General features: G+C 43.8%; 1 protein-coding gene and 1 long non-coding RNA gene across 28 annotated transcripts in view; one reads left to right on the forward strand and one right to left on the reverse strand.

Annotated features, from left to right (window-relative positions):
• Positions 1–20,681, forward strand: part of PPCDC (phosphopantothenoylcysteine decarboxylase) — a 728,417-nt gene that overhangs the window by 197,680 nt on the left and 510,056 nt on the right. The gene's annotated exons all lie outside the window — the stretch shown is intronic.
• Positions 13,849–20,122, reverse strand: LOC138504211 (uncharacterized). 3 transcript variants are annotated; one of them, XR_011279803.1, is made up of 3 exons: positions 18,799–20,122; positions 14,423–14,534; positions 13,849–14,320 (listed from the first exon to the last, which is right to left on the reverse strand). It is a non-coding gene; the product is annotated as an uncharacterized lncRNA (long non-coding RNA). The 3 variants fall into 3 exon arrangements; XR_011279802.1 differs by having other exon boundaries at positions 13,849–14,158; positions 14,246–14,534; XR_011279801.1 differs by having other exon boundaries at positions 13,849–14,534.

Consider the following 20,681-nt stretch of genomic DNA (forward strand, 5'->3'; position numbering starts at 1 on the left):
ATGCATCCTTGGGAAAAGCCTCGCCACCCGAGGTGGGAAAAGCTTTGCCACCCGAGGTGATGGCTCAGCACATCCTGCAAATGGTCTCCAAATTCCAGAGTGCCCAGCGTCTTCCGGCCTTCTACTTTTTGAGGTTGCACGGCCTCATGGCATCCTGCATTTTCCTGGTGTCAGAAGCCTGCCTGAGTATGAGATCACTCCAATGGGCCCCCAGGACACAGTGGTCCCAGTTCTCGGGCAAGATGTCCGATCTAATCCAAGTTGCAAGCAGAGTTGCACAGAATCTCCTGTGGTGGGCCTGCAAGGACAACATCCTGAAAGGCGAACCTTTTTGGCAGCCATGGCCGGAGATGATGGTAGTTATAGATGCCTCACTCACAGGGTTGGGAGCACATGCCAATGATCTGATGGTAAGCGGTCGTCTGTCTCCATCAAAGTCCAAACTGCACATCAACCTTTTGGAACTGAGGGCAATCAGTCTAGCGCTGAAGGCCTTTCTGCCCTCTGTACGGGGAAAGAATGTCCTGATAATGATGGACAACACAGTGGCCATGTACTACCTCAACAAAAGAGGTGGTGTAGGGTCACTACCACTGTGCAGATAGGCAGTGCATCTCTGGTTCTGGGCAATTCTAGAAGGAAACTCCCTGTCGGCAGTTCACCTAGCTGGAAAGGAGAACACAGCGGAGGATGCTTTGAGCAGGCAGAGCACAGTCCCCCACGAGTGGGAACTAGCTCAGGAAGTCCTTCAAGAGATCTTCACCCTTAGGGGGAACCCCTCAAATAGATCTATTCACGACCAGTGTCAACTGGAAGTGCGAACTGTTCTTCTCCAGGGAATTTCCCCTAAGAGGAGCTTTAGGGGACATGTTTGTAGTGGTCTGGGTGTTTCCACTCCTGTACACATTTCCTCCAGTCTCTGCCATGCCTCGCGTGATCAGAAGATTGAAAAAGTTTGGGAAATCCATGAACCTTATTGCTCCTAATTTGGGCCAGGAGGACGTGGTACCAGGACCTTCTGAACATGTTCAACTGCCCTCCAATGCATACACCACAAAGAGAGGACCTTCTCTCGCTAGAGGTGGTCGGATTCTCCATCCCGAAGTCAAGACACTCAACCTTTACGCATGGTTTCTGAGAGGCTGACATATAAGGATTGGGACCTCCCGGATGACGTAATGGAAATTCTGCTTTCGGCCAAAAGGACAGCAACTAAATCCTTGTACCGCTGACATTGCAACAAATTATGCAGCTGGTGCAGGGAAAAGGATGTGGACCCTTTTCAATGTAGTACACCTATGGTGTTATCTTTTTTGTTACATTTGGCAAATCTGTGGCTCCAGATTGGGACGTCGGAAGAGGTACCCTACTTCAAGATGCCATTAATCATACAATTCCTAAAGGAACTTCGTAACGTGTTCCGTCCATCTCCATTTCAAGTTCCGATTTGGGAATCTTGTACTAGCGTTTCTTATGTGCACTACTTTTGAGCCTCTTAATATGTGTCCATCAAGGCTGTTGACCTTTTAAAACCATCCCATTAGTTGCATTAACATCAGTCTGCAGGGTGAGCAGACTACAGACTTTATCCTGTAAGCCTCCATACACTTGTTTTCTTTAAGGACAAGGCAGTTCTTTTTTTTTCTTCTATTTATGAACTCCTGGCAGGTACAACGAGAGACATCCGGCAGAGGAAAGCGGGCAGCAGCGAGGACACATTTGAGCATACAGATGTATAGCTACTTAACATATGAATGATAAACAAACCGCATACATGCAGCAGGTTTTTCAATTCAAAATCACAGTAGCTGCGAATGTGAGGTAATGGGGAATGAAGGACAATTCAACCGAACAGCCGGATGATCAGACCGAGGTGAGGCTGGTTAAGTACGAGCGGAATTCCGCCCATGTGCCTCTAAGTCTGGAGGAGTTGAAGAGTGTATCGATGTAGGCCTCCTCACAGTTCTGAATCCATCTGAGGTCCACCAGCCATGTCCTAGTTGTTGGAGCGTTCTTGACTTTCCATTTGAGCAGTATGCACCATTTGGCGATCATATTTAGAGATGGTCTGAGGCGTTTTGACCAAAGTGTAGACCAACCTCCAAACAATGCATCCAAAGGAGAACGATCCAGCGTGACCCCCACTATGACAGACAATGTTTTAAGACTGATTCCCAAAATCCAACAAGGGAGGAACAGCTGCAAAACATGTGAATGTGGTCAGCCCCACGTGTACGGCACCTTTGGCATAGTTGGCTCCCAGCATTTTACCCAGTTTCCCAGGCGTATAGTTAAGTTGGTTTAACAATTTAAATTGCATGACCTTAAACCTAGAATTCAGGGATCCATTTTGTGTACGTCGGCAAATTTAAACTCTCCACCCATGTCAACCTGGTTTCTGATGTATTTTCAGATGTTTTATTTAATATCATCCTATATAGTGTGGAAAGGAGGCCATGACAGTTTGGAGTTTGCAATTTATGTTAATTCAGCATTTTCGAGGGGTTTGTTGGGGGTAGTCTGGCCACCATGCAGTGACAGCAACCCAAATCCTGTAGTACTGCATCTGCTCTATGGCAGAGTCCCTGTGGCCCTGTCGCAGGTGTGTGGAGTAATGAAGGAACCGTTTGGATGCAGATCGGCCAATACTAGGTAGCCAGGCCCTCCCAGCGTGAGCTCAGTGTCTTGTCCCATTGTGATGCTAGAAATGCACTGGAGGGACATGGCCTCCATGTTCTTGTCCTGTACTCCCTTATGTGTGTTCTGTGTTGTCTTCTGCACAGGAGTCCAGTTGGGACTCCTGGCAGTGAAGCTCTTCCTCTTTTTGGTTGTGGTGAACAGAGACCTTTGGGATGGCCTTATGGCACCCATGGGTAGGGGTACAACCCTGTACCCCTAGTGTATGTTTTTGGGCACCTGTGTGTGGCCCACAGAGCAGGGTATGGGCTGGTGGCAGCTCCATGCTGGATCTGACAGGTGCTCTGCGTATCTTCCATTCTGGGATACCCAGGCCCTGCCATAGGGAATCAGTGGATTCCTACTAGGGGACAAGATGGCCCCTGCAGCCACTTGGTTTCTATTGCTTGTTACCTTGTTTTCCCAAGTCCTGGGAAGCCCTGACTGTCTATTTCCCTGACTGGCTGGTGGGTGGAAGTAACATATATGGTATTGTGGGGGAGGTCCAGACCAGACTGCCTGGAGCCTTCCCAGTGACACTAGGTTGCAGGTACACCCTTTGGGTGGACCTGTTTTAATAGTATGTGACCAATATTTATTCTATGTTATTATGAGTGTCTGTTTTTTGTGTGTGTGACACAAAAAATGAGACATCCCTGCCTGAAACTGACATGCATGCACTGTGGAGTGCTGAAAGGCTGGGTGCTTGCCCCAATTCACATTCCTTGTTATGGGTGTCTGGGTGGAAGTGAATAGCCTGAATGCCTGTGAGCCTGGTTGGCTGCCTGCCTTCATGACTGTCCTTTCTTCTGATTGGCTGACTGAGCTTGGCTTAGCAGAGTGAATGAGGGATAGATGTGTATATGTTGGGACCTTTCACTTCCCAATTTGTTCAGTAGCTGAAGTTGAAAATTGAAGCTGCTTATCCTTGAAGTCCAGCTGGAAGAAGAATTGCTGCTGCTTTCCTTTGACAAAATCTAAAAGCTGTCGAGGATTGATCCGAGGGAGGACCTGGCTAGGAGACCTCCTCACGTGCTACGAGGGAACAACATGCAGAAACTGATCTTCATTGAGGCATGCTGGAAGCCAGTCCCGAAAGCCTGTCGACCGTAGAAGGGGTCCGCGGAGATTCTTGAAGTAAAGCATCAGGACCTCGAGGCCATCGAAGTCAATTGCCGTCGACCGGGATTTGAGGATGTCCATAACTGCTGAGTCGTGTTGCCCAGACGCGGGGACAGATTGACGCCATGCTGCTCGAAGACCAGATCCGAAACGCTCCGTCCTTACCTAAGAACATTGAATGAAGGGCTCCCTTGCCATCACCGTCGACCGCTTTGTCCTGCTGGAGAAAGTTGAGGTCGTCGATGACCAAGGAAATTCTGCCGGTGGGTTTCCCGCCACCCGAAGCCAACAAAGACACTGACGGAGTGAAGATCCGAAGTCAAGCTCGTGGTCGAGTCCCGATCGCCGAAGCTATCAACTCCCGCTGCTGGGCCTACATCCCTCACTGAGTCATCTTTGCAGGAACCAAACTCTTTGCATCGAGGTGCACCACACGCCTCATCTTCACAGGACTTCCACAATCGATCGTCAAAGAGCATCGCAAAGGTTGAAGCTGCAGTCCTGATTGAAGTGTTCACTTTTCTTCGAGGAATCTCGACACCTTGTGGCTCCTGCTTTTAAGGGAGTCCACTCTCGAGGGATCTGTTGACAACCATAGAAGAAACTCATCTATCTCGGGTACATTGGGGTGGTTGAACATTTTAACCTTGAAACAAGACTATTTAAACGTTAATGGACTGGGCTTGTTAATACTCTTTATTACAGGTTGCCCAGGTGGGGGATCCTCATTCAGAATTGTCTAAGTAGCAAGAGAAGCATTCTGCCATTGTTTAACCCAACATGTCTTCCTTCCTATGATCTATGCTGTTACCCAATGCTGTATGATTTGTATGCCATTATAACTGTCAGCAGTTGATGCATTTTAAAGGAATCCATAGCGAAGTGTGGTACCACATAGACATTGTATATATTTGCCATATTAGATTTGCCCAGAGCACAAAGTGTGTTATTAATTGATGTATATAGCTTGAACTTTTGTTTATATAAAGAACTGTGTTATCACATAACATAGTGTGTGGACATTTCTTTGTGAGGGCTTGGGGACTACACTGTACTTAAGAACCAGCCCGCATCACCTCCTGAGAGCTTAAGCCTTGGTTGCTCGTCCAAGCTACCAAATAGAGAACCTTGGCTGGGGTGCTGTGTGCTTCTACTCTGCCATATAGAGGGAAGGAGTACAGATACCCCTCTGCAGTCTTTACACCCATGTGGGGACCATCCCAGGAAATTTCCCTAGTGGGAGCCACTTATAATATGGGTGTTTGGCCCCCGTTTTTGCAAAAATTGAGCGCCACACTGTTAAGATAGTCCTCACTGGTCCGAGGGGCAATCGTCAGTATATTTCTCCTCTAGGACCAGTGTCCGAAGGTCAGTCCTCCCTGAAACGTAGGTCTTCCAGCCTCACATGATGTTGGGATGGGTCCTCCCTGTACCAGTAGCATGCAAACAGGGCTTGGGCAGCTAGCCAGTATAATTCAAAATTCGGAGCTGTCAGTGCCATAGTCGAATTTGGGTAAGTCATAGCTAACAATTTTTTTAGCTGCTGCCCCAGCGTGCCATAAGAATTGCGCTAGCGTCCCATGTAGTTTAGTGAAGAACGGTTTGCCGGGCTAAGGGTGCGATTAACTAATGTGTAAAGCAATTTGGGAAGCAGGGTCATTTTAAATGGAGCAAGCCTACCCGCCTCTGATATTGGCAACACCCTCCACCTGTCGACCTTATCTGTGACGTATTCTTCAAGGGTTGAGTAGTTGTCACAGAGGAGAGAAGCGCCCTCTCGAGTCAACATCACACCTACATACCTGTTGCCATTTGGATCCCATAGACAGGGTGAAGTTGGGGTGGGGGGATTCTCGGACTTGGTATAATTTATAACAAATCCAGAGTACTCGCCTTAGAGAGTAATATCTCGGATGATGGGGTCGAGATTAGTTTGTCGGTCACAAATATAGAGAAGGACATCGTCCGCGTATAACAAGATTATTTCAGGGAGGCCTCGGAGACGAAGACCTCGACAGCTGTGATTAAAACGTGCAAACAGGATAGGGACTGAGGGCATGCCTGGTGGATACTCCTTCACAATTAAAATTGATCAGAGACCCTGGAATTAACCAGGGAGCTAGAGTACAGTAGTTTAATGTATTTGAGCATCTCAGACCCCAGGCCAATTTTTTCCAGCACCAGGTACACATATTTCCATGATACCATATCAAATGCTTTCTGGGCATCCATTGTTACCGCCACAGCTTCTACGTCAGAGTTTAGCCTGGCCATTACAATAAATAGCCGACGGATGTTAAGAGATTTCGCCTTGCCTGGGATGAACCCCGCCTGATCATGATGGATAATGTGGGACATTAACGGTAGAAGCAGGTTCGTCAGCACCATGGCAAACATTTTTGTGTCCACATTCATGAGTGAAAGAGGTTGATGGGACCCGCATTAATTGCTGGGTTTGCCAGGCTTGAGCAGTACGATGATGACAGCCTCATGCATGGACTCGGGCAGTAGGGAGTTAGACAGCGACTCTTCCCAGACCTCAATGAGAGATGGGGACAAGAGAGCTCCGTGTTCCCAGAAGAACTCGGCATTTAGACCATCCGGGCCGGGCGCTTTTCCTCTGGGGAGATCCCTGATAACGGCTAAGACTCTGCCCACAGTGAGTGGGCTGTTGAGGCTTTCAGTAGCTTGTGGACTCAACCTTGACAGCGGCACTCCCTCTAGCCAGGCATTAGTGGCAAGGGGGTCAGATCATGGGTCTGCCTGGTATAGGGCCCCATAGTAGCACCAGCACACTTCCAAAACATTGTGTTCCTCCCATTTGAGTTCCCCTTGTGCGTTGAGGATACTGTCGACTTGGGTTCTCTTGCATTTGGCCCGTGCCACTGTGCCGCTGTGGCCAGTGTCCTTCCGGGCCTTTCTCCCTCCTCTTATTTCCTGGTGGCTACCAGTCTAGCGAGAAAGAACTTCACGGGAGCCGTCTCCAACTCAGTACGTATCTGCGCTAGAGGTTTGGTTCAAGAGATCAAGCATGTTCAGTCTCGAGTCTGGCCTCACTGAGGCTAAGGTTGTTCCTGATTGGTTTAAGGATCCCTGCTTCCCTGGATATTGACATCCCTATTATGAAGGCTTTAAAGGCCTGCCACAGAGTTCCCAAGGATGTATCTCCAGCGGCATTGCAGGCAAAGGTTTCGATGTCAGATTTAAACAGTCATTCAAAGCCTCCAACCTGAATCTCCAAGTAGTACCTGTGGACAGGGATCTATCCTTCCTCATATTCAAAATAACTGGGGAATGATCAGATGATGTGCTGGGTTGGGTCTGGAACCCAAGAACCTTGGCCAGGAGTGAGCTAGACACCAGAAAAACGTCAATGCGCGTAGCCATATTGTGTACTGAAAGATAGAAAGTATATTCCCGTGTCTATGGGTGAGAGTCTCCAGGCATCCTTTAGGGACAATGTATTCATGTGTACTGACAGGTGGCGGGCAGCCCTGGATGCGGGTCTGGGGAAAGTACCAGTTCTATCCAGTCCAGATCAAAAATAAGATTCATATCCTCCCCTCATGATGAGGACCCCAATGTATGAGGATAGTATCTCTACAACTCCATCGAAGTATTCTGGGGAGTCAACATTAGGGCAATATGTATTTACCAGCTGAGTTTCGACCCCCTTGAGTATCCAATGTTTAAGGACATATTGTCCAGCTGGGTCAAAATGTGACTTTTTTCCTCAAATTTCAATTTTATGCATCTGTGTCATCGCACCACAAGACTGGATCGAGTAGGAGGTGCAATAGCTGTTCCCACCCCAATTAGGGGCAATACGACGACCGGTATCAACCCTAGTATGGGTTTCTTTTAACATAAGAAATTTGACCCCCATGCCTGGCGGCATAGGCCATTATTTTCTTCGACTTGGTATAGTTCCCCAACCCTCTAAAATTCCAGCTCATAAAAGCAACCAGATTGTCGACCATTGCATGCTCTTCATTAATGTTTGCCTCACTGCCGCTGCTCTCCCCGCCCATGCCTCACCGCCCACCAAGAGAATTTAACAGTTTCAACCAACCCTTCCTTGAATGAATAGACTCAAAAACCAACCAGGTACCTTCCCCACCCTCACTGCCACCCCCCAACCAGCAGTCTATTGATCGCCCATCCACCCCATCCCTTGTCAGCCCACAAACATCTAGTGGGTAGACCCCTGAACATCAAAAAATACAAAGCAGTTGCTGAGGGTTAAGCTGTCGCCGTGTCGGCACGCTAAACGAGTTACTCTGAGCATATTAAATACTGTGGAGTAACAAATGTGTGTGATGTACACAAGGAGTTTACAGGACTTCATGCATGGGTCAATAGAAATTTTCAACTCGGGATTGTCCACCAGAATCTGGGACTCAATACATTTCACTGCCTCCTCTAGGACAGTAACAAAAATATTAATTCCTTCAAAACTGAAAGCGCATGCGAGCTGGCAATAGCATTGCATATTGAATATTGCGATCTCTCAGCATTTTCTTGACTCCAATGAACAGACAACGTTCTTGTTGGACCGCAATAGAAAAGTCAAGAAGATTCAAATGGTTTGAGACCCCAGACGCAGTGCTTTCTTGTCCCTGGCGAGCCGAAGTATCTTTTCTCTGTCACGGTAGCTCAGGATTTTAGCAATGATCAGTTGTGGGAAATCACCAGACTTTCGTCTTGGATTGAGTGCCCGGTATGCACGTTCCACGGCAATGTATGGTGAGAGTTGTGGGTCATCGAGGAACTTCTTGAGCAGATGCTCCACTGCTCGTTCCATGCCTCCAGACTGCGCATGTCTGGGAAGCCCACAATGAAAATGTTGTTCCTTCTTGACGGGACTCTTAATCATCGGATTTATGTTTAACTAGCTTCATGTCCTTCGTAAGGGTTACCACAGCAGCTTGGAGGGATTGTACGTTATCTTCGGTCATCCCAATTCTTTCTTCAACTTCGTTAATCCGTTGGACCTCTTTAGCTAATTGGGAGCGCATTGATGAAACATTTGCTGTTATGTCATCTAGTTTTTCATGCACAGAGGGAAAACACTCTTGTCATGGCCTCCATCATTTGTTTGAGGTCTGGGTCAGATGATTCGGATGGGGGGTAGGGGGATCTCCCGACGGGGAGGCAGGAGGATCCTCATCAGTTCCCCCGGGGTGCCACCGTGGCAAACCTATCCATGGCGCACATTATTTTTTCCCCACCTGCCCCCTTAGTCCTATTTCGAAGATGAAGGGAGAATAAGGGAGAATAAAAGCTGGGGGGTGGTGGGGCGGCATGTTACACAGGGCCTCCGACTTAGCAATACCCACTGCAGGTGGTGGTGTTGTCTCCTCCCTCGATGTCCCACGAGGTGACTTCTCCCAGGGCAAGATCGAGGGCCCGGCTCAAAAGGCACAGAGCCTAGGGAGGACAGCAATGGGCCGGTATGCGGAGCGGTCCACCCCCCAGGATGGACTTAGATTTTCACCGGCGAGGTCCCCCCCCAAATGCACCGGGGGACTGCAGGCACTCAAAGCGCCATCGCAGGGGCCCAGCTCTGCCGCAGGGGGAATCACGGCTGCACCACAAGACACGAGGTCCTGATGCAGGGCCCGGCGGGCAGAGGGCCGCTCAGTCAGCAGAACGGGAATCTGGATAGTCACAGAGTTCCCTCAAGGCGCATGTCCCACACGGCCACCACGAGGAATCAAGGCTGTGGTTTCAGGTATAAGCTAGTTAGGGGTCTGCCACAAAATGAAAGTATATTGGTGCTGATGTGCGGAGCTCAAGGCTAGGCAGCCATCTTCTTCGACTGTTCAACAGCACCACACCCTCCAACCCCCACATCCCCCCAAGGACAAGGTAGTTCTTAAAGTCAAACTAACCAAAAATTGTGTTACCATCTTTTTATCTGCCTTTCTTTGCTTCTCTCGCTCTTCTATGGCTTCTGCAGTACTTGCGGCTCAGCAGCGTTTAGTTCTGGGCAGGCTGCGTGTCTCTGCATACCCACGCTGAACAAGTGTTGCACACCCGCAGAACAAGTGTTGAAGAAGCCGATGAGTGAAGCTCGGCATTCTAATAGCTTGGGCAAGCATTACCGGCAACAGTATCCAGCCCCCCATTTACTCGCGTATAAGCAAAGCAAGTGAATATTGTTAGCTGAACTTGAATTACTTGAATAATGGGAAATGTAGCACTTGTTTGTAAATTAAGTCTTTTTACTCGTGTAGAAACGAAATACTGCTTTCATCCATTAAGTTTTCTAAGTCTGTTATTGTATGAAGGAGTTGTCGCATGTCACCAATTAAGCAAGGTGAATGCTGCAGGTGTAGTTTCCGAAAACCCAGCCTTGTTAAATCCATTGTTGAAACCATTAACTTGTAAATATGACATTATGAAGTGGGCCTGTGTGCCTCATTGTAATTCCCAAAGGAGAGCTGAACTTTATCCTTCACTTTACATGGGAATACAATTCCATACTGAACTTTAAACTCTTAATATAACATCAAGAAGTGGGCACGTGGGCCTAGTTGTGATTTCTGAAGACAGATTACATTCTATTCTTTACTTTAACAAGGTATACCTCTCATGAACAACAAGTTAGTGTATATATTACTGAAGCAGAGAACAGGCATTGTTCAAGCGAGGAGTTTCCCCGTTTTAACAACAATGCCAGCTTTTCTTGAAGTTGAACAGCAATCTATCTGTACTGTAGAGTTACTAACAATTAATTGTCCTACAATATGAAGTGTGCAAGCATTACCTGAAGCTAAGAGTGGCACCAAGGCTTCTGGGTAATGACTTGGGGTGATTGCTGGCACAAAGGTACAGATAAAGTTGCAGAAGGGAAACTGACTGCTTGTAAAGACTATTTTGAAGCAGACACAACATGTAGTGCCAAAGACTGTGGAAAACAGAGAGAAGTGAGTCATAAAGGCAAACTCAGGTTGTTACTGTGGCAGACAGACAAGAGAGGCAAAGAGGCTGCCCCTTTTCAAAGGCGATATTCAGAGGAAGACTGCCTTGCCTACAAGAGGGGCTTGAAGTACTTTAAAGTATATCTTGTCGAAGCCTGTCTAAAAGTCTAAATCACTGAAGATGTGGTAGTAGTCCAAAGTAATGAATCAGTTTTGGTATATCCAGATGTCAGTAGGTGCAACATTGCAGTAGTCTAATCAAGGCGGAGTACTGTGAGACAAAGGTTACTGTGCTCGTGGTAAATCAAGAAGAAGCTTGTTTGTTGAAGTGGAAGCAGCAGCACTGAGAAGTCATCCTGACAAATATACCATTGTGAATGCTAAAGACGGCAGCTAAAGAATTCCTAGCTGTTGAACAAGAACTGTATGGTACTAACAGTTTGGATATTGCATTTTATTTTGAACTGTGGCAAATCTTCGTAAGGAGGTGACAAAGCATTGTGGCCAGGATTATCATTGGTGCTATTTTTTTGGGAACAGGATCTTTCACACAGGAGAAGAGATTTGTAGTCTGTGAAACATTTGTTGATTAACTTTTATTCTGACTCTTCAAGAACTGATTCAAGACATTCCTTTCTTTGGTTGAACATTTGCAGAAGTGACTTTGAATTCTCGGGAAGGGAAATTACCCATGACATTATGTCATTTAGAAACTGTGAATAATGTTCATGCCATGAGATATTGCCTTATATTTTCTTTGTATATTTGTTGCTTAGTGTGAGGGCCAGTTATCCTGTGTTAGTGTGTTCCTTTAGCTATGGTTAGGCAGTGAATTACTCAGCAGAGTAGGGACAGTGAGGCACTCTTAAATATTATTTTAAGAATAAAATGGTATACTTTTATCAATCATCAAACAGTTGTCCACCTCGCAATACTGACCGCTCACAAACCCCAACAGCCAAAACAAAAGCATCAGAGGAAATCTTCCTCGGTGCAGTAGTTACAAATAAACCAGTGTCCACCAGAGAAGGGTCTGGGACCCCAACAGTCAAAAAGAAAGCATCATAGGAAATCTTCCTTGGTGTAGTGGTAACGAGGAAACCACTGACCACCAAAGAAGGGTCTGGGACCCCAAAAGTTAGAAGGAAAGCATCAGAGTAAATCCTCCTCGGCGCAGTGGTAGTGAGGAAACTACTGGCCACCTGAGTAGGGTCAGGAACACCAACAGTGAGAGAGAACTGTACCAAGCATTACCAGGAGAAGGGACGCAGTCTCCTGGTATTGGAGAAAGGGCTGTGATGAGGACAACAGGATAAGGGAGTCATTCCCCCTGGCCATATTGTGAACTGTACCAAGTGACACCAGGAGAAAGGAGGTACTCTCTTGGTGTACTGGTCTTAGAGTTGTACTGGAGACACCAGGCAAAGGGAGTCATTCCCCCTGGTTCTTCTGGGAACTGCATACGTTTATACCTGGAGAAGTGAGTAATTCTCCTGGACATTGCATAAAGACTGGATGATGCCTGTAAGCTAGGGGAAGGGAGTCATCCCCCTGGTATTTTCTGTTGAAAGAGAACATTCTTTGGACACTGTTCCAGAAGCAGTAGAAGGGAGCCATTCTCCCGAAGAAGGAACTTTGTTAGTTTATCCTTTAGTTATAGTGTGAGGGTTAGAGTAGGATTTGACACAGGACGGTGGAACTTTGATTTGACGGACATTCTGACAATTCCTTTAGTTTTATTTCAAGACGAGGAAACCCTTCTTAGAGATGGGGACAGTGATGTTTTCTATTTGAGAAATACGTTTTTACCCAAAACCATGACACCTTTGAAAAATCAACTGATTTTGGGGTGTAGGAGTACCACACTAGACGTCCTGACATCTAATTAAGAACTGGTGAAAGAACCAGAACTCGACAACTAAAATAGTGGACGCTGACGAGTAAAATAGTTAAAAGTAGAAAACTGGACATGTACCGCAAAGAGCTCCTTGACCTCTCTCTACTCATACTTCTTCTTCTGTTCCTTTTTTCTTCTTTTCTTTTTTAAAAGTTTGTAACAAACTGTATAAAAATAATTTTAAAAAAAGACACCTTTGTGTCAGCTCCCTTCTTCAATACCCTTACAGTGGACTGTGACTCATAGATGTAGTTCACTGAGCCGCACAGGAGATGTCTGGTTCCTCAGCAAGGAGCACAAAATCGGCGATTGAGGCTCCTGCCAGACGATGACCAGGAAGGCTTTAAAAGAGAGAAGGCCAAAACTCTCTGTAGGTCATTTAGTTTCAAAGTCTGTCTTACACTCCTTCAAAGAGAACATCTTCAGTAGGCAGGAGCTCTAGGGGCGACAAGTCTGCAGAAATGTCCAGGAAACGCTCAAAACATACCAAACGGTCAAGATCGAGGAGCGATTCCCACCACTCTTTGTTTACATCGTCACAAAAGTTGAAGAAACAATACCATTGTTCCTCATTTTCCAACTCGTCACCCAAAAATAGTCAGGTAAGTTTTCCCAATAAGACCACCTCAATGCTCAAATTAGAAAAGTTCAGTAAAAAAATGAACGAATTCTCGAAGGTGGGTCCCCTCGTCCATTGAAAGAGCCGAGGAAGGCTAGTGATCCCACAGGGAATTGTCAAAGGCTTTGAGCCTCATGAGCAAAGACCCAAGTCAAAAGGCCTCAGGGATGTCGTCTTGAGTAGCGTCAACAGTGTCAACCATGATGACATTGAACGCTCCTGCGACTTCTTTTTTGTCGAAGCAATTGAGGTCGAAGGGCCTTTCCAGGTCATCCTCGCGTCCAACTTTGAGTTTTAAATCTCAGTCTAAGAAACATTTCCTTCAAATCTTTTGGATCCATTTTTGAGGATGAAGGTGAAGAAGACGACGTTAAATGCTTGGGTATTTACATTTTGGAACATCTACTAATGTTCCAGAAGGATTGATCTCTGATCAATCTCGTTTAGAGGATGTAAATCCAACAGATTGTCCACAAGATTGTGGAACTCTCCCGTCCCCTGCACACCCTTTATACTGTAGAAACAGTCAATATTTCTATACAATGGTAATATTCAGTTTCTTTCAGAAAAAAGAAGAAATTAATGAGAGAGGCTAATTCATGACACTATTATAATAAAACAGAATGATGGGGACCATCGGTTTTAATTGAATTTTAAATTAATTGTTATAGATATGAATTTCAATTCATTCATCATCCAGTCTTTGTAAACATAATAACATAAATGTGTTCATTTTGAAGTTACATTCAATATTATAATACAAGGGCATACAAGGTACTCATCACACTTTCTATACAATAGGCTTTTCACATGGTATATCCACAGAAAGTAATGATGAATATTTTCTCGACGCGTTTCGGGGTGTCCCCTTCTTCAGGAATTGATAGCCCTCTTCATTGCCGTTAATCTTTGTTTCGTCTATAATGTATGATACAATGATCAAATTTTAGATTCTCACTGATAACTGTCATTTAACTCTTGGGAGAAATTTTTAATAATAATCACCTGGATGTTCAATGTGGAATATCCTAACTGGATTTATTATCAATAGCAATATCAGCCCAATAATGGTTATTCAACCTGTAGATGTGATAAAAAGACAATAGGGAAAGCTCAATTAAAAACGGGATCTTAATTCATGAAGGAAAATCTAGTCATGTAATATCTAAGAAAAAATATTACCTTTCGGTATTTCTGTAAAAAGCTACTACATCCATGGAATGGGTCGCTGTGGTATGTAGAGAGTCCTCAGGTACGGAGGTAGTGCAGTAATGGGCGATTCCTCCACTCGTGTCTGTAAAAACACGTATATATACTATATTAGATACACGAAAACAATGGGGTGGGATCATTCTGTGGAGAGTATTCTGTGAAGGCCTCTAGGCTCATGATATGCAATTGGGGAGCTGTTTACAAAGGATTCTCTTACCTCCTTCCTGAGAAGATGGCCGGTGCTGTAGCTCGAACCGTTCTACACGGTTTTCGCTAAAGATGGCCACTATTTACATTATGACGTCATCACGTCGAAGCGTGACGACGTCACTATGTTTAGAACGTCAGCGTGTGACGGGAAAACAGACGTCATACGGACATATTTTAGAAAACAATGTGTAATTAACCAATAGTATATAGGTGTATATCTATACTGGTGCAGGGAGTTTGAGTCAAATGAAATAAAGGTGAAAAGAGTCGAAAGATAAATGTGAGGAGTGTCTCATGTAACTTCTGGGAAATCTATTGTTTACCACGGACAAAAGTTAATCGAATATTGGACATCCGTGTGTTTACTATTTCAAGAGAAGCATGCTCACATTCTATGGTCTGTAACTTAATACATCCTATGTCAGTAAAAAATCATCCTAAGTGAACTGAACAAATTCAAAAATGTATTTAACAGCAATTGATATTGTATCCACACTGGGTTTCTGATTGGGTCAGGGGAAACAGTATTTAGTTACAAAAATGAGGCTAAACTGTAATCTTCGTTCATCCCATTGGGAGCTAGACTGTTTAGTCTCTCTATCCAGAAGATTTCCCTCTGGTTCATACGTCTGGCATGATTGCCACCTCTTGGGGCTCTGTTCACAATTTCCAAAATCACAACTTTTAGTTGAGAAATATTATGTTTCTTTATGGAAAAATGTCTTGCTACAGGTGAGTTAACACTGTTGGTACGTATGTTACTTTTGTGTTCATTCCAGCGCTCCTTGGCTTTCCTTTGTGTCTGTCCAACATAGTAAATGCCGCATGGGCAGCTTAAACCATAAATGATTGATTTCGTGTCACAAGTGGCAAAATCCTTTAGTGGGATTTTTTGGCCATTTGATGGGTGTCTTACATAGCTTCCCTTCATTATGTTGTTACAATTGCCACAACTGAGACAGGCAAACGTACCTATTTTCCTCTTGGTGAGGGTTCTTTGATTGTCCACTCTCGGTCTTTCTGCTTTAACTAGGCTATCCCTGAAGTTCCGACCCCTCTTGTAGGCGATTATGGGTGGTTCAGGAAATAGTCTCTTTAGTTGTGGATCCAATTTGATTATACCCCAGTTCTTCTTGATCATCCTTGTTATGTGATGACTCTGTGCTGAATATCTTAAAGCGTAGAGAAATGGGATCTCCTTAGATCTATTTCTTGATATACGGAGGTCTTTCCTCTCCAATGTGAGTGTTTTTTCTTCTGCTTTCTTGATGATAGACTCTGGATAGCCTCTTTCCTTGTATCTTTGTGTCATCAATAGGTTTTCATTCCTCAGGGTGTCAGTTGTTGAGATAATTCTCTTTAGTCTAAGGAATTGACTGTAGGGCAAATTATTCTTTAAATGCGTCGGATGATGGCTCCTGAAGTGTAACGTGTTGTTAACATCGGTGGGTTTGTGATAAATATTGGTGATTATCCCATCTTCCCCAATCTCTAGTTCAACGTCCAAAAAATGTAGTTTAGGGGTTCCAATTTCCATCGTGAATTTGATTCTGTCGTGGCCTGAATTGATGTATTTTAGGAATTCCTCTAGTTCGTGATGTTGTCCTCTCCAAATGACGAAAACATCGTCAATGTATCTTTTCCAGGTGATGATTTTTTTGCTAAATTTTGTTGGTATCAAAATCCATTTCATCTCCAAATGGTACATGAATAGATTAGCATAGGCTGGGGCCATTGCTGACCCCATTGAAGTTCCTGATGCTTGTAAATAGTACTGCGTCCTGTATCTGAAATAGTTGTTAATGAGTATAATTTTGCTTAATTTCATTAGGAAGGTTTTGTTTGCTTCACATTCATTTCTTAGTAGACACCATTCGAGTGCTTCCAAACCGTCTTGATGTGGGATGCATGTATATAGACTCTGTACATCAAACGAAACCAGTAGATCATTTCTGTTAATATCTGTTAAGGTGTCTAGGTGATTGAGAAAATCTGTGGTATCTTTAAGATATGTTGTGGTTGTTTGGACTATGGGTTGTAATGCCTTGTCCACATAAACTGCTAGTGGGTTGAAGATACTATCAGTTCCCGCAACAATCGGTCTGAGGGGGGGTTTTGTCAAGTTCTTATGTATTTTTGGCAGTCCATAGAAGATTGGAGTAATAGGATGTTCATTAATCAAAAACAATTTAGTCTTGTTGGAAATCCATCCTTGGTCCTCAGCTTCCTCAAGCGTAGTTTCAATAATGCTTGATATTTCTCTGACCGGATCTTGTTCAATTTTTATGTACGTGTTCTCATCTGTTAGGAGCTCTAAAATCTTCTCCTCATAGTATGTAGTGTCCATAATAACTATGGCCCCTCCTTTGTCTGCCGGTTTTAGGGTCAGGCTTCTGTCATCCGCAAGGTTCTTGATGATTTCATTCTGCCTTCTCCTGGTATTGTAGTTCCTTGTTCTGGTGAAATTAACCCTTTTGAGATCTTTTATCATCTGTTCTTCAAACATTCTGATGGTTATGTTATTGACTTGAGGGTCGAAATGACTCTTGGGTTTCATTTCTAAGTATTGATGTGGCTCTTGTGTAGTGTTGATTCCCATTTGTGAATCAAAAAAGACTTTGAGTCTCATTTTCCGTGCCAGTCTGTGAAGATTGATTTTTTCTTCCAGCAAATTGGAATTCTGGGTTGGTATAAATGTTAAACCTAGGTTCAATGTGTCCGTTTGGTCTTTGGATAGTGGTTTTGATGAAATATTAACAACTAGTTGTTTGGTTTGTTCCGCGATCTTAGATTTCTTATTGCCTCTTCGCGTAGTCTTTTGTCTAAAAAAACCGAGGGAGTGGTTTGTGCGTTAGAGGTAGTCGCTTCTTGTGATGTATGTATAATCGGTCCACTTTCCGCGTTCTCCCTATTGATAACTTCGTCCCCACTTGTAGGTATTTCGCTACTGGATCCACTTGGTTCTTGTCCCGGTATTGGTGTTTTGTGGTTTTGTGGTCTTCTACCTGGTGCGGTTTTGTTTTGTGCGTAGTATTCTTGCCAGGAGTATACTATATCCTGAAGATAATCCAACGTATCTCTTCTGAATTTTCGGACTTTGCGTTGTTCTATGTCCTTTTTGTAGTTGTCCAATGTTCTGTTCACTTCCTCTATGATGGTTGTTAATTCCTCTTTGTTTTTAAATTTCGACAGTTGTTCTGTCAGGTCTTCGATTTCACTGTCGAGTTTGCTGACAGATTTTGCTAATTCCTCGATTGTCAATAATATAAGATCCAAAGAGCATTTATTTAAGATCTGCTCCCATTTCTTCACAAAATCTGGGTTGTCCTTGCACAGTGTGGGTCTTAAATATACCCTTAGTCCTCTTGGGATTCTTTGTGCTCGGTAGTATTGTGCTAATGTAGTAGCGTGTAGTTTTTGCGATATCTCCCTTCTGATGACCCTCTCCAATTGTGTAATAAGTTTCTCTGGACTAGTCGTTGTTGGTGTGGTTGTTTCGATTTCCTTCAAAAGCCCTAAAATTCGTGTGGCTTCCTCTTCGTTAAATGCCAAAGTTGTGGCGTGTTTTTCTGTAATTGCATTGATCTTTGAAAAAGACATCCCTTAGGGAGGCGGAGGTGATTGTTAGTATTTCTATTGGGTGCTGCTATGGCTGTTGTGTCACTCCCTAAGCATTTTTAGGGGGGCAGAGAGCAAGAATCCAATATTTGTGTTGCCTAGCGCACACCTAGGTTTAAGGTTTTTTTACAGGATTTGTTGAAAATTTACGGGGTGCCGGGGAGAATAACAACCTTGACACTGGGTTGTTTTAACCTATGTAAATCCAACAGATTGTCCACAAGATTGTGGAACTCTCCCGTCCCCTGCACACCCTTTATACTGTAGAAACAGTCAATATTTCTATACAATGGTAATATTCAGTTTCTTTCAGAAAAAAGAAGAAATTAATGAGAGAGGCTAATTCATGACACTATTATAATAAAACAGAATGATGGGGACCATCGGTTTTAATTGAATTTTAAATTAATTGTTATAGATATGAATTTCAATTCATTCATCATCCAGTCTTTGTAAACATAATAACATAAATGTGTTCATTTTGAAGTTACATTCAATATTATAATACAAGGGCATACAAGGTACTCATCACACTTTCTATACAATAGGCTTTTCACATGGTATATCCACAGAAAGTAATGATGAATATTTTCTCGACGCGTTTCGGGGTGTCCCCTTCTTCAGGAATTGATAGCCCTCTTCATTGCCGTTAATCTTTGTTTCGTCTATAATGTATGATACAATGATCAAATTTTAGATTCTCACTGATAACTGTCATTTAACTCTTGGGAGAAATTTTTAATAATAATCACCTGGATGTTCAATGTGGAATATCCTAACTGGATTTATTATCAATAGCAATATCAGCCCAATAATGGTTATTCAACCTGTAGATGTGATAAAAAGACAATAGGGAAAGCTCAATTAAAAACGGGATCTTAATTCATGAAGGAAAATCTAGTCATGTAATATCTAAGAAAAAATATTACCTTTCGGTATTTCTGTAAAAAGCTACTACATCCATGGAATGGGTCGCTGTGGTATGTAGAGAGTCCTCAGGTACGGAGGTAGTGCAGTAATGGGCGATTCCTCCACTCGTGTCTGTAAAAACACGTATATATACTATATTAGATACACGAAAACAATGGGGTGGGATCATTCTGTGGAGAGTATTCTGTGAAGGCCTCTAGGCTCATGATATGCAATTGGGGAGCTGTTTACAAAGGATTCTCTTACCTCCTTCCTGAGAAGATGGCCGGTGCTGTAGCTCGAACCGTTCTACACGGTTTTCGCTAAAGATGGCCACTATTTACATTATGACGTCATCACGTCGAAGCGTGACGACGTCACTATGTTTAGAACGTCAGCGTGTGACGGGAAAACAGACGTCATACGGACATATTTTAGAAAACAATGTGTAATTAACCAATAGTATATAGGTGTATATCTATACTGGTGCAGGGAGTTTGAGTCAAATGAAATAAAGGTGAAAAGAGTCGAAAGATAAATGTGAGGAGTGTCTCATGTAACTTCTGGGAAATCTATTGTTTACCACGGACAAAAGTTAATCGAATATTGGACATCCGTGTGTTTACTATTTCAAGAGAAGCATGCTCACATTCTATGGTCTGTAACTTAATACATCCTATGTCAGTAAAAAATCATCCTAAGTGAACTGAACAAATTCAAAAATGTATTTAACAGCAATTGATATTGTATCCACACTGGGTTTCTGATTGGGTCAGGGGAAACAGTATTTAGTTACAAAAATGAGGCTAAACTGTAATCTTCGTTCATCCCATTGGGAGCTAGACTGTTTAGTCTCTCTATCCAGAAGATTTCCCTCTGGTTCATACGTCTGGCATGATTGCCACCTCTTGGGGCTCTGTTCACAATTTCCAAAATCACAACTTTTAGTTGAGAAATATTATGTTTCTTTATGGAAAAATGTCTTGCTACAGGTGAGTTAACACTGTTGGTACGTATGTTACTTTTGTGTTCATTCCAGCGCTCCTTGGCTTTCCTTTGTGTCTGTCCAACATAGTAAATGCCGCATGGGCAGCTTAAACCATAAATGATTGATTTCGTGTCACAAGTGGCAAAATCCTTTAGTGGGATTTTTTGGCCATTTGATGGGTGTCTTACATAGCTTCCCTTCATTATGTTGTTACAATTGCCACAACTGAGACAGGCAAACGTACCTATTTTCCTCTTGGTGAGGGTTCTTTGATTGTCCACTCTCGGTCTTTCTGCTTTAACTAGGCTATCCCTGAAGTTCCGACCCCTCTTGTAGGCGATTATGGGTGGTTCAGGAAATAGTCTCTTTAGTTGTGGATCCAATTTGATTATACCCCAGTTCTTCTTGATCATCCTTGTTATGTGATGACTCTGTGCTGAATATCTTAAAGCGTAGAGAAATGGGATCTCCTTAGATCTATTTCTTGATATACGGAGGTCTTTC

The sequence above is a fragment of the Ambystoma mexicanum genome, chromosome 11 (genome assembly GCF_040938575.1).
Source record: "Ambystoma mexicanum isolate Mex_15411 chromosome 11, UKY_AmexF1_1, whole genome shotgun sequence".
Classification (NCBI taxonomy): Eukaryota; Metazoa; Chordata; class Amphibia; order Caudata; family Ambystomatidae; genus Ambystoma; species Ambystoma mexicanum.